Source organism: Armigeres subalbatus, chromosome 3, assembly GCF_024139115.2.
Source record: "Armigeres subalbatus isolate Guangzhou_Male chromosome 3, GZ_Asu_2, whole genome shotgun sequence".
NCBI classification, from domain to species: domain Eukaryota; kingdom Metazoa; phylum Arthropoda; class Insecta; order Diptera; family Culicidae; genus Armigeres; species Armigeres subalbatus.
In genome coordinates this window covers 16,078,699-16,092,862 of record NC_085141.1, presented here as the reverse complement: position 1 = coordinate 16,092,862, position 14,164 = coordinate 16,078,699, and positions in this window count along the sequence as shown.

Sequence of the window (14,164 nt, the reverse complement as noted above, 5' to 3'; positions counted from 1 at the left end):
CGTGGCCGCGTACGCCGTACGAAGATGAAGACCGAGTAACCGCTGCAGGTATGCAAGTTTCCAATGACGAGCTATTATCAGTGGCGAAAGGTTTGAAGATGAAGAAAGCTCCGGGTCCGGATGGAATTCCAAATGTGGCTCTAAAATCCGCGATTTTGGCGTTTCCGGACTTGTTCAGGATGGTGCTGCAGAAGTGTTTAGTAGATGGTAACTTTCCGGATACGTGGAAGATCCAGAAACTGGTGCTGCTGCCGAAACCAGGGAAAACACCGGGAAATCTAGCATTGTATAGGCCCATATGTCTGCTGGATACACTGGGGAAGCTTCTGGAAAGGGTTATCCTTAATAGGCTTACGCAGTTCACGGAGGGCGAGACTGGCTTATCGGAAAAACAGTTCGGATTCCGTAAAGGCAGATCGACTGTGGATGCAATCAGGACAGTCATTGAAGATGCAGAGAAGGCGAGGAAGAAGAAGAGGAGCGGCAATCGGTTCTGCGCGGTAGTGACGATTGACGTCAAAAACGCGTTCAATAGTGCCAGCTGGGAGGCCATCGCCGCAGCGCTGCATGGAATGCAAATCCCCGACTTCCTGTGTAAGATCCTTAGGAGCTACTTCCTGAACCGGATTCTGGTTTACGACACGAACTCGGGGCAGAAATCGATCAGGGTTACGGCGGGCGTTCCACAAGGGTCCATACTAGGCCCGACGTTACGGAATGTAATGTACAACGGGGTGCTGATGCTGAAGTTGCCCATAGGTGTAAAGACTGATGTCGTCCTAACGATAACCGGTGGGTCACTGGAGGAGGTGGAAATGCTGGTGGCGGAAGCGAGCGACGCAGTAAAAACCTGGATGAATGGAGTCAAGCTGCAGATGGCTCATCGCAAAACGGAAGTGATGCTGGTCAGCAACTGCAAAGTAATCCAGCGGATGCAGATTACCATCGGAGGGCATGACATCTCGTCGTTGCGAACTCTGAGACATCTAGGTGTGATGATTGATGACCGGTTGAACTTCAACACCCACGTGGACTATTCCTGTGAAAAGGCGGCTAAAATGATCAGTGCGTTAGCAAGGATCATGCCGAACGTCAGTGGTCCGAAAGGCAGCAGTAGGCGTCTTCTTGCGACAGTATCATCCTCGATACTAAGGTACGGAGTTCCAGCCTGGGGAGCTGCGCTCAAGACGAAACGTAACCGGAGGAACTTGAATAGCGTGTTTCGTCTAATGGCCATTCGAGTCGCGAGTGCGTACCGAACTATTTCGTCGGAGGCAGTTTGCGTTATCGCAGGGATGATTCCAGTCTGCATAACCCTAGCAGAGGACATCGAGTGCTACCAACGGAGGGATACCAGAAATGTGAGGAAGGCGGTGAGACTGGACTCTATGGTGAAGTGGCAGCAGGAGTGGGACAATGCGGATAATAGAAGGTGGACCCATCGGCTCATCCCCAATGTGTCGACGTGGGTGAACAGGGAGCATGGTGAGATGAACTTTTGGCTCACACAGTTCCTGTCCGGACAAGGTTGTTTCCGCCAATATTTGCACCGGTGTGGCCATGCGTCATCGCCATTCTGCGCGGCGTGTATCAACGTAGAGGAGACTCAAGAGCACGTAATATTCGACTGCCCGAGGTTTGCGGAGGCACGTAGAAGAATACCGGCCATAAGGACGGACAACATCGCAGAGCGAATGTGTCGCGATGAAGCTACGTGGCATGCGGTAACCAGAGTCGTGACACAAATAATGTCAGAGCTGCAGCGTCGATCGAGAAGGGACCAGCAAGTAAGCGTCGGTTTGGAGGAAAATCCAGTACAGTGAGCAGTGTTTGGTCTCGAGTCGTCGGGACGCCAGCGAACCGGAAGTTTTTTGCCAACCGGAATCGTCGGACTGATCTCGGCACTCGCACAGTCAACCTACTGAAGAAGGAAGCGCTTCGGGTATGTAGGGCACCGCCAGTGTGGACGTCATCCACCACCGGAACTATCGGACCACCTCTGCAACCCGAAGACGAAGTAGGCGCAATGCGCGAAAGCGTCCCCTGCAATAGCCGCCGGTAGTCGGGGCACCATCAGTGCGGAAGTTTCCTTCACCGGAACTGGTGGACCACCCTCGACGCCGGGGGGAGTCATGAGTTAGGAAGTTTGTGGCACGACCGCCGAGGGATCGAGTAGCAGTGGATTAGCCAGCCAGTCGGCGAACTAGCATAAGCTATGGGCCGGAATTTTGGAAGAAGTGCATGAGCACAGCCACCTAATTTTCGTTTTCCGCGTTAGTTAGAGACAATTTTTAGAGTGAATCATTTACCACCATAACCTTCTATTGTATCAAGTTGGTGTTGGAAAAATATTAAGCTACAAATATTTCACTCTTCAAAGAGGCGCTTACAAGAGCAAGTGTTTCTTCTTACGCAATTTTCAAAATGTTTTCAAAAAGTTGTGGAGTTTTGAAATTTTATTTTAATTCACTCTTAAACATGCATTGAGGATTTTATTACTGACTAATATTAAAAACTTTTCCAATTCTGAACAATTGAAAATAACAAAAAATAGTCGAAGTACCCTGCCTTTAGGCAGTCTGGGCATAGGAAAAAAAAGGAAAAAAATGTTAAAAGACAAATCGGCACCAATATTTCAAAAGGGCGCTGGTGGGCTAATTTGTGCCCACCCACGCAATCCAGCGCCATGCAATGAAAGAAGAGAATCTACTGCTTCCATCAGTGGTGTTGGATTGCGTGGGTGGGCTCAAATTAGGCCACCAGCGACGTGAGAAGCTCTTGTTTACAAAAGCAGTTTCGCCCTTTTGAAATGTTGGTGCCGAAATGCGAAAAGAGCATTAGGGTGGGATTATTGATGCTATTTTCTTTCATGAATATAATTGAGAGAAAATCTGCGGATAAGAATATCGAGAACCTCAACAGGGAAAACAAACATTAATAAAATATTATTTGAATTATTTCCATGAATATGGTTAGCACATGTGAATAAATATCAAATCTTATCAATTCACAGTCCTTTTTGATCGAAATTGATTTAAACGACGCTAAAAGTAGCCTCACACCTCGGGAATCTTGTACATTGATTTTGTTCCCATGTGCTTCCAAAAAGGCGGGACTCATGCAATTTCGTCGCGAAAAGTGAAACAAATTTTGGTTTTGGCTTGTTAACAGCTCGGACTTTCAGGGAAAATACTCAAAATTATTCAGAAAGACTTTGAATGATTCTTAATGTTCCGAAAAGAATCAAACGATTGAAAAAAATTAATTCTCTATATAGAGACATGTGAGAAATTTCTAGATTCTAATGCAAAAAATCTACAGGTATTGTGAGAAAAGCTTGTAAAATTGTTGAGTCTTATAAATTTTTTGTATTAGAATCTAGTAATTTCTTATATGTTCAGTACTTATATAGTAGAATTTTTAGAAAAGCTGACAAACGGTAAATAGTTTTAATGCTAATGGTTCAAACTTTATCCGAAATATAATAATATAATATTAGTCTCATTCAACATAAAAAAAAACTGTTATATAACCTGGGGTGTACGTCCTTTTTATTTTGTGTTTGATCTAGAATGATTAATTCCCCTGGAATCAAAACACCACATGGTCAATTCCACAGCATGGTGCTAACCTGTGACTATAGCGTCGAACCTGCCACTATGATTAATTATCCATATTTCATGTGTTTTTATGTCCAACATTTTTACAGCACAAGCCCTAATAAAATTACCCACAAAATCAATTATGTTCATAATTTACGACCGCCACGCAGCCCCTCCCGGCGGAGTGGACGCCACCACCGGGACGGATGGTGGGCGCAGTGAGTTAGTTTCTATTCGTCCAAACCTCCGATCCGTCAATGTGGGCAAAGCTTCGCAACAAAAGCAACAGACTGTCCTGAAGCAGAAAAAAAGCAAATTTTGGAACCCAAAATGTAAATAACGTTATTAGCACCCTCCCCCGTCGAACTTATTTGTTTTCGAGCGCCGCCGCCGCCGCCGCCACCGTACTGTGAAGAACAAAGAAAACGTTCACGCATATTCGGTGGATTGTGTTGCGACAGAAGAAGACATAATCCTATGCAGAGCGAAAAAAGAAAACTACCGCGATAAAACCCTGGAAATAATTAATAAAAGAGCTGATAGTTAACCCCAAACCCACCGCGCGCGATGGCCAATGTTTGATGACCGCGCGCCGCACTTGCGGAGATGTCCCTCACTCTACCGCGGTTTGGTTTTGTGGTCAATAGGATGAGAGTCGATCCGCTCCGTAGAAGGTAGGAGGCGGACCAGGGGAAGCAAGGGAGATCGGAATAAAAATGGCTAACTGACTTATTAGCTTTTGTCTATGTCACGCTAAACCGGCTCACGAAAGTAGTGTCTGCGTTACGTTTTAGGGGCATGGAACGAGCGAGAAGTCGAACGAAACGCCCCACCGCGCATCGGCCTCACCATCGTCAAACGGTGTGTCGTGGTCATCGCCGATGTTCGAACCCGCAGCGGTCAGTTCGCCGCTGACCAACCGAAAAACGCGACCATAAAACCGAACTAAATTTTTAATACCCATTATGCTGACCTGACCTGATGGATGGGTGGAAATTCTGCTGGTGGTGGTGGTGTTTGCCGTTGATGGGGGTTTGCCGGTTGACCGCGCATTCGACTTGGACTGCCTCCCTCTTTCGATGATATGATCTCTCCTCGAATGGACGTTCTATAGTGTGGGCTTTTGTTTGGGAACTTTGGCCTCTGGGAGAGCAGCAGGTTGACCGGAAGTAGCGCGTTTCGATTCGATTCGTTAAAATCTAAATGGCTCTCTCGGTGGGTCTGCTTATCTGCAGTTTGGGATCGGTGGTTCTACAGTCAGTGGTTCTCAGAGTTTGTGCTTGGATTCGGGTGAGGTTGTGGAGTGTTCTTTTGGCATTCGTTGACTCCAAAGAACAATTCTTCGATGGAGAATGGGGATCCTGGTCAGTATGAAGCAGTATGGCGCATCTACTTGTAAAATATTCGAACAGAATATTTTTTTAAAGACGGGTTTCAATCGTTAGCTCTTGAGTATTGATATTCTAATGAAAATAAGTGTTTCGGTATAGTACTCTGTGGACGTTTTTTTAAGATAACGAAGATAGAAAGAAATGTCTCCAACAGGACAGGACTATTTTCCGAATAGAACTCTGTCTTTACCGTTTGCTTGATCCAAACCCGGTCTCACTTTAAGTACACAAACGACTGACGGCTGCCACTGTTTCCGTCTCCATTCCATTACAGGTACCACACTCTCAAGCTCCGCAAGCCACGATGTTTTCAGGGAAAGGACTTTATTTTTAAAAAAATCAGTATCTCTGAAACACCATATAGATTTTTCTCTTTCATGTATATCCATTTACAAAATTGTTCTATCGAAGATCATTTTCTCATGCCTTTATTGTGGGGGTCAAAACGGTTTTCATTTAAGATTTGTATGGAATTTGTGGTAAAAAGACTTAAAAAGGTCGCCCTCTCTCGTAGAACATTTCAGCTTAGCCATGACATGAAATAGGAGGGTTTATACTTTGAATATTTTAGACATACTGACTTTTATGCAACAATATTGTCTTGTGACACCGTCAAGCGTTTACACATTCCGGACATCTAATTAGTGAGACGCAATTGACCAACAGGCGTCATTTCCCTCATGACGGTATGATCGAAGTTCGATGACGGCTTTTCGAAAGGACATCGTAAAGATGATTTGGTAACTATACTGTACTGGATGTCATTCCAATTTTTGGAAATCGAGAGCGTTACGCTGAAAGGGAATATTTCGATCGTTAATAGCGTCAATCTGATTGAACGGATTTTCACGATAAACCCCTCGATCAAAAGATTATAAGTACACGCTTGATATTCATCTATATAATAAAAATGAAATGGTCTGTGTTCGTGTCCGCATAACTCGGCAGGATAGATTTTCTGCATTCTTTCAGCAGATATTTTCGTTATAGTTTCCGACGGGTTTATATGATATTTCCTCATCCGAAAATCACGAGTAGGATTAAGAAAACCGTGAAAAAACTTAAATAAAGATTCGTATGGATATTTCGCATGGCAGTTCTCAACGCGTATTTTCGCCTACCATGCAAGACAACGTCTGCCGGTTCAACTAATTATTGATAACATCCACGATACTTGTTTCAATAAGCCAAAACCTACTTTGAAAGCAAAACATTGATGTCACTGAAGTCTATAACATTTTTTCCCGCAATGTTCGTTCACCACACTCTTAGACAACGTTGAGACTGGTGACATTGCTACTTGATAAAGAGTATCTTGATATGAGATGTCATATGCAGGGTTTCAACTTTTCGTTTCAATGAGACCAAAGCAAGCGTTTCTCGGGCCAAGGGAGAATCTTTTTTCGTTGTTTATGTTGAGGATCATCTTTCACCCATCAATTTTTCTCTACAATTAGCCTTGGATGATAAACGAAAACCTTGCCTATTAGATGAAAATCCTTTTCCGTTTCATCACTTTTACCCATTCACTCACTTTTCGCGAGAATTATCGCAGAACAATTAACATATTGTATGGTCGCGCCGTGATTCGAACCCAGAATAGTAACAATAATAGCCGTAGGGATGCGCTTACTCTAGCCACATCATCACGCTATCTGTATGAAAGCATTAAGTTATTTGTTCTACATAAGCTACTACCATTTGCATTGAAGATGCCACGAAAAGACTCGAATATGAAAGAAAAAGAGCAAACCAACGTTTGGCGGCAATCGAAGTGAGCGAAAATGGTTATCACTCTCCAGGCTGTTTTTCTTTCCCGAAAATTTTCGTGAGGGAGCAACCTGTGCTCCTGAGATTGAGTGAGCGATACGAACCCTGGTCATATGCATTATTTACAGTGAAAATAAGATATGGACAGGACACTGTGGCATTGGAGGTAATGAAAAGGCAGACGAGCTTGCGAAACGAGGTTCAAATACACAGTTTATTGGCCCAGAACCTTTCTGCGGTATATCATACTGTACTATTAAAATGGAATTGAAATTGAAAAAAACAAAGGTTGATGACCAACTGATTGGTTGCCGAAAAGTGTGCTCAAAGAGATTTGTAATTCCCAATGTTAAAGTAACCGAAAAGCTCTTGGAGCTCAGCAAGAGAGCTCTTTGCACCTTCACTGGCCTAATAACCGGACACTGCCCGAGCAGATATCACTTGAAATATATTGGCCAGATTCAGAATGATATCTGTCGTTTCTGTAACATGGAACGTGAAACTTCGGAACATCTGCTTTGCAGTTGTGATGCATTGTACAAGGGTAGATCTAAATTTCTAAAGGTAGTAGGTTTAATTAACTCAATTATACCAGACTGCGAAAAGACGCGTCTTAGGTTGTTTAACTGACAAATGGTGATCAACCTACAAGATGCGAATACACAGTTAACAGTAATCAGGGGTATACCACAAAAGTTCAACTCAATGGACGCAGTGGTTCTACGCTCCAACAAAAAAAAAAGAAGATATGTGAACATTGATGTCAAGTTACTCTATATCAAGTGATATAGCTCGTAGTTTGAAAGGCATATTACGCTTGCGAATAAGATGCAACTGTTCCCAACAGTAAGGCTTAGAGGGTGGTCTTCATTCGGGTTTGGATTGACAACGCAGGAGCAGTGTTGGGAAAACTCAAATTCCCAAATCTCATCCACGATTCAAATCAAGTCCGATTCAAACCCCACCCGAATCATGGCTAAGAGAATCCTTCATGATTCGACTCGCGATTTGCATCATTGTATGAATTATACGTGTTTTTCTTCGTTGAATTCTTTTACTTTCTTTGCTTGAAACAATGGATAATAAAACCATACGTTAACATAGAATACGCTTCGAATGGGTTTTGGCACTTTTTGGAGCGAAATCATTAATAAATGATGCGATTCTCAAGCGCGATGCTCTCCCTGCAGAATCGCAAAAAGGTTAGCTTAGGCATGAGGCTTCGATGATTTAGATTTGAACATGTTTCTTCTAACACTGCGCAACAGCAGCATCACCAGCGAGGCGCGGGTGACATAAATACTATTTGACATTACGGTCATTTGGTATAATTGACAACAGCGACAAAAGTAAAGATCATTTGGCATAACGGACATTCGGCATACGTTTTTCGGGGTTCACTAAATTAGTTGCTTCACTAAATGGTGCTGAAAAAAAAAACCGGAATGGTGAATAAAACACTAGACTGGCCCAGCTTAGCATGGGGAGAAAAAATGTTGTCGAATTCCACGGGGCCCCCAGGATTGTGTCTTTGGGTGAGAAAATCAATCTCTCAAAATTTCAGCTCAATCGCTTGTTGCATATGCTGGCGCATTTGATTTGAAGTTTGTATGGGGATTTTAGCCAAAATATATAGGAAAATACGCCTCCGTCACTCATTCGATCAGGAAATTGGCTCTGATTGCTCGATTGAGCTAAGAATTGCAAAAAAGGCGATTCGTATGTTACAGAACAGTTTCATAGAACATTGCACGATGATTAAATAAACTTTTACCCAGCTTTCGGTTGATGTATTAGGAGCTGAGTTGTATATTTTTGGATTTACTTAAAGTAAGCGCTAGCTCGTATTTGAGTAGGCGCTTGCTTGGATTAAGGCAATGGTGTATGTCATCCCTTCTTTGAAAGAATGCGCTTACCGAATTAAAGCAATGGTGGATTGGATCCCATCTTTGAAGGTGAGCGTTTTCCCAGAATCAGGCAATGGTAGATGTGATCCTTTCTATAAATTTGACGCTTTTCTGAATTGAGGTAATGGCCATTAAGGCAATGGTGATGTGCCTTCTTTAAAAATAGGAGTTTGCCCAGAATAAGCTAATGGTGGATCCGTCTTCTGGAAGTTTGCGTTTGCCCAGATTGAGGCAATGATGGATTTGATCCCTTCTTCAAAAGAAGGTATTTGTCCGGCATCAAGCAACCGGAATGGAGATTTCTTTTTTAGAAGTGGTCGTTTAGTCAATGATAAATGTGATCTCTTCTTCGGAAGTAGTTCTTCCGTTTCGCTTGTCCGTCCTTTCATAAAGTGTCTTAATTTATCAGAACGTTTTTTGATCTACTTTATCTATGTCATGCCTGACCAACCTTTTCAAGCCACGGGCTAATCAGATTGACCACTTGCTAGCGGGTCAGGAAATATTTGGTACAATTTTTTTATACATTTTAAAAATAACCAAAGTTATTTTTTTCAGAATGGCTAAAACATGTTTGAAGAAAAACTGAACACGATATTATTGCGTTTGAACACTCTTTTTTGTGTGTGTTTATTTTCTTTTTCTTTTTACGTAACAGGACATGGAATTGTTGACTTCTTTCCAATACTCGACGCATATTGATTTTACAATCAGAATCAGTATTCTTCTTCTTCTTCGTTGGCTTTACATCCCCCACTGGGACATTGCCGCCTCGCAGCTTAGTGTTCATTAAGCACTTCCACAGTTATTAACTGCGAGGTTTCTAAGCCAAGTTACCATTTCTGCATTCGTATACCATGAGGCTAACACGATGATACCTTTATGCCCAGGGAAGTCGAGACAATTTCCAATCCGAAAATTGCCTAGACCGGCACCGGGAATCGAACCCAGCCACCCTCAGCATGGTCTTGCTTTGTAGCCGCGCGTCTTACCGCACGGCTAAGGGGGGCCCACACATTCGGGATCATGCAAATTGGGCATTGGTTTTGCTTTAACTTGTAAAAACAGTGTGATTTTTTTTCGCTCTCAAGCAAGGTGGATTAGCCAACGAACTAACACAACAAATATCCGTACTCTGCTTCCATTTCCGTCCATATATGTTGGAATTAGTTGTGGTTGAGCTTCCTTGCGTAGCTAAACTTGATTTCACATATTTAGCCCTTAAAGGTGCAAGGCGATTTTTTCTAGAAATCGTCGGAAATATTTTTAATGTAAATAACCATTGAAATTATTAACATTAAACGTATTTTCGGTATGTTGTTTTTAAACAACATTGCGCATTTAAGGGTTAGGATGATTTAAAGACAAAAAAACAACAATTATACAACATTTTAACTCGTAGATACTTAAATGAGTTTTGAAATATGCAGTGTATCGATGTTACAGCGGTTGATTAAATCTAGTAAACGCGTAGTAAGTTACGTCAACTATACAATTGAGGAGTACAGGTCTTAACAAAATTCTTGCGAAACGGCTCTTAATTTACTGCTATTCAAGTGGAAGCAAGCCTTGGAGGATAAAAAAGTGATAATTGCGGTATTTTTAGACCTGAAAAGAGCTTTTGAAACTATAGACAGAGCGAAAATGATTACAACACTGAGGAAATTGGGAATTAATGGAAAAGTACTTGAGTGGTTTCAGAGCTATTTGTCGTTCAGAACACAAGCAACTTTAAGGAATCACAGAGCAAAAGAGTTGATTTGGGAGTTCCACAAGGCAGTGTGTTGGGTCCACTCCTGTTTATTTTGTATATCAATGATATTAACATGGCAGTTGAGGGAGGTGACATAAACTTATTCGCTGATGATACAGTATTATTCATTGTAGCAGAAGATTTTGAAGTGGCTTATGCAAGGATGAAGCAGGAACTAAAAGAGTTGACTGAATGGTTGAAGTTTAAAAAATTGAAAATGAACGTTAAAAAGGCAAAATACATGATTATTACCAATAAACACGTTGGTGGTTTTACAAGTACAGCAAGTACAGGTAGTCAAATATCTAGGAGTTATGGTTGACGAAAAACTAAATTTGGTATACGATATTTTTTTATACGAAAAGCCGCATCAAAATACGGATTATTATGTAAAATAAACAAGTATCTACTGTTTGAAAACAAAGTTATGTTATATAAAACATTGATTGTCCCGCACTTTGAATATTGCCCTTCGATATTATTTTTAGCCTCTAAATGATAAAAAAAAGGCAGACTGTGCAAAATCGAACGATGCGTCTGATTTAAGGTGCAATAGGACAACTTCAAGTAGGCTAATGAGAAACATTTTGCAATGGATATCAGTAGAAGAAAGAATCACTCTACGAACACTGCTCTTTGTCTTCAAGATTAAAAATAGGTTGACTCCAAAATACCTTACGAATCACGTGCGACATGGGACGTTGTATATGGATACGTTACGAGAAGAGCAAATGACTTCCGCTTACTGAAACTGACAATGACAAGAACTCAAAATTCGCAATTTTTAAAGGATTCACACTATTTAACATGCTACCAGACGAAATGAAAATGGAAACAAATGAAATGAGATTCAGACAAAAATGCACAGACTATATGAAAAGCAATATTTTGATATAAAGATAACGGTTGATGGACATACGCGGGAGCTGAGCAGATATAGAAGATATGACGAATAAAGTGATAGTAAAATAATGATAAACTGTCTTGTAAGCCTCCCATCGTCAAATGAAGCGTATGGGGTGGTGGTGGAGTTCAGAAACTCCTACGGGACCATCAGGAAAAACATAATACTGGTCGATACCGGTAGTCGTTTCCTTCATTGGAAGCAATGCTGCTAATTCCTCTGTGATTTGAAGATGATCACAAATTCCCCTTATGAAGACTGCTACATGTGCCTTATTTTTTACATTATGTATTCTCATCGATTGTGAGCCGGTAGAATCAGAAGCAGGTGGCTTTTTTACGTAACGTAGTTTTCAAATCTTCTGTGAGTACTCTAAGGCCACTCCTGACGGAATCAATTTTCAAAGTTCTCGCGTTTTCAAGGGCACCATTCGATACGGAAGCAACGCACAACTGTCATTTTTATTTTTTCAGCTTTGCTCCGTCGCAGCATGCGTGAAAAAATAAAAATGACAGTTGTGCGTTGCTTCCGTATCGAATGGTGCCCTTGAAAACGCGAGTACTTTGAAAATTGGATTCCGTCAGGAGTGGCCTTAACTCTTCACCGTGCTTTACGACTTTTCGTTTCAATGAGACCAAAGCAAGCGTTTTTTGGGCCAATTGAAAATCTGTTTTTGTTGTTTATGTTGAGGATCATCTTTCACCCATCAATTTTTCTCTAGAATTAGCCTTGGAAGATGAACGAAAATATTGCCCACTAATGAAAATCTTTTTCGTTTCATTACTTTCACCACTCACTCACTTTTCGTGAGAATTATCTCAGAACAATTACAAAATTGTATGGCGGCGCCGGAATTCGAACCCAGATTAGTAACAATAGCTGTGAGGATGCGCTTACTCTAGCCACACCACCACGCTATCTGTATGAAAGCGTTAAGATATTTGTTCCACATAAGCTACTCGGTTAGATCAGACAACTCAAAATTAAGTTCATTTCACTTAATTTGGACCGTTTCACAGTGATGCCACTCCATACAAAACATGGAAAAAAGTCTTTTCTATCACTTTTAGTCAACCGATTTTCTCGCAACAGGTTGCATTCGATGCGGAATGTTGTCCCATTGTTTCCTATTGAAAAATTGGCCGGGCTATGGGCTCAAAAGCTGTGGCCAAAATACTTTTTTTTTCATACAAAAAACGGGTAAAACCCCATCACTCATTTTTTTTGGCACTTATCCTCAACCGACTCGCTCGCAACAAACTACATTCAAAGCAGAATTCTGTTTCATTGTTTCTTATTAAGAATTTGGTCAGATCGGACAATGGGATCAGAAGTTATGGCCAAAATACTAATTTCATTATTACAATACAAAATCACTTTTTTTGGCACTTATGTCCATCCGATTTGCTTGCAACAAGTTGCATTCGGCGAGAAATTGTATAATGCATATAAACAAATATTAAAAATAAGACCTATCCACATATTTGTGTTATTTTTACCTTTAGTTTACAATTGCTAAGACAAATAAAATAAGTTCCTCCAGGAATTCCTCTGGAAGTTCCTCCGCAAATTCCTTCGGAAGCCCCCCCCCCTGAATTCCTTAGGAAGTTTCTACGTTTCTTTTTTCGTTAGTTAGTTCCTCCGGGAGTTTTACCAGAAATTCCTTCGGAAGTTCCTCCAGGAATTCCTTCGGAAGTTCCTCCAGGAATTCCTTCGGAAGTTCCTCCAGGAATTCCTTCGGAAGTTCCTCCAGGAATTCCTCCGGAAGTTCCTCCAGGAATTCCTCCGGAAGTTCCTCCAGGAATTCCTCCGGAGTTCCTCCAGGAATTCCTCCGGAAGTTCCTCCAGGAATTCCTCCGGAAGTTCCTCCAGGAATTCCTCCGGAAGTTCCTCCAGGAATTCCTCCGGAAGTTCCTCCAGGAATTCCTCCGGAAGTTCCTCCAGGAATTCCTCCGGAAGTTCCTCCAGGAATTCCTCCGGAAGTTCCTCCAGGAATTCCTCAGGAAGTTCCTCCAGGAATTCCTCAGGAAGTTCCTCCAGGAATTCCTCAGGAAGTTCCTCCAGGAATTCCTTCGGAAGTTCCTCCAGGAATTCCTTCGGAAGTTCCTCCAGGAATTCCTTCGGAAGTTCCTCCAGGAATCCTCCAGGAATCCAGGAATCCAGTTCCTCCGAAGGAATTCCTGGAGGAACTTCCGAAGGAATTCCTGGAGGAACTTCCGAAGGAATTCCTGGAGGAACTTCCGAAGGAATTCCTGGAGGAACTTCCGAAAGAATTCCTGGAGGAACTTCCGAAGGAATTCTTGAAGGAACTTCTGGATGAATTCCTGGAGGAACTTCCGAAGGAATTCCTGAAGGAAATTCTGGATGAATTCCTGGAGAAACTTCCGGAGGAATTCCTGGAGGAACCTCCGAAGGAATTCCTGGAGGAACTTCCGAAGGAATTCCTGGAGGAACCTCCGAAGGAATTCCTGGAGGAACTTCCGAAGGAATTCCTCGAGGAACCTCCGGAGGAATTCCTGGAGGAACCTCCGGAGGAATTCCTGGAGGAACCTCCGGAGGAATTCCTGGAGGAACCTCCGGAGGAATTCCTGGAGGAACCTCCGGAGGAATTCCTGGAGGAACCTCCGAAGGAATTCCTGGAGGAACCTCCGGAGGAATTCCTGGAGGAACTTCCGAAGGAATTCCTGGAGGAACTTCCGAAGGAATTCCTGGAGGAACTTCCGAAGGAATTCCTGGAGGAACTTCCGAAGGAATTCCTGGAGGAACTTCCGAAGGAATTCCTGGAGGAACTTCCGAAGGAATTCCTAGAGGAACTTCCGAAGGAATTCCTAGAGGAA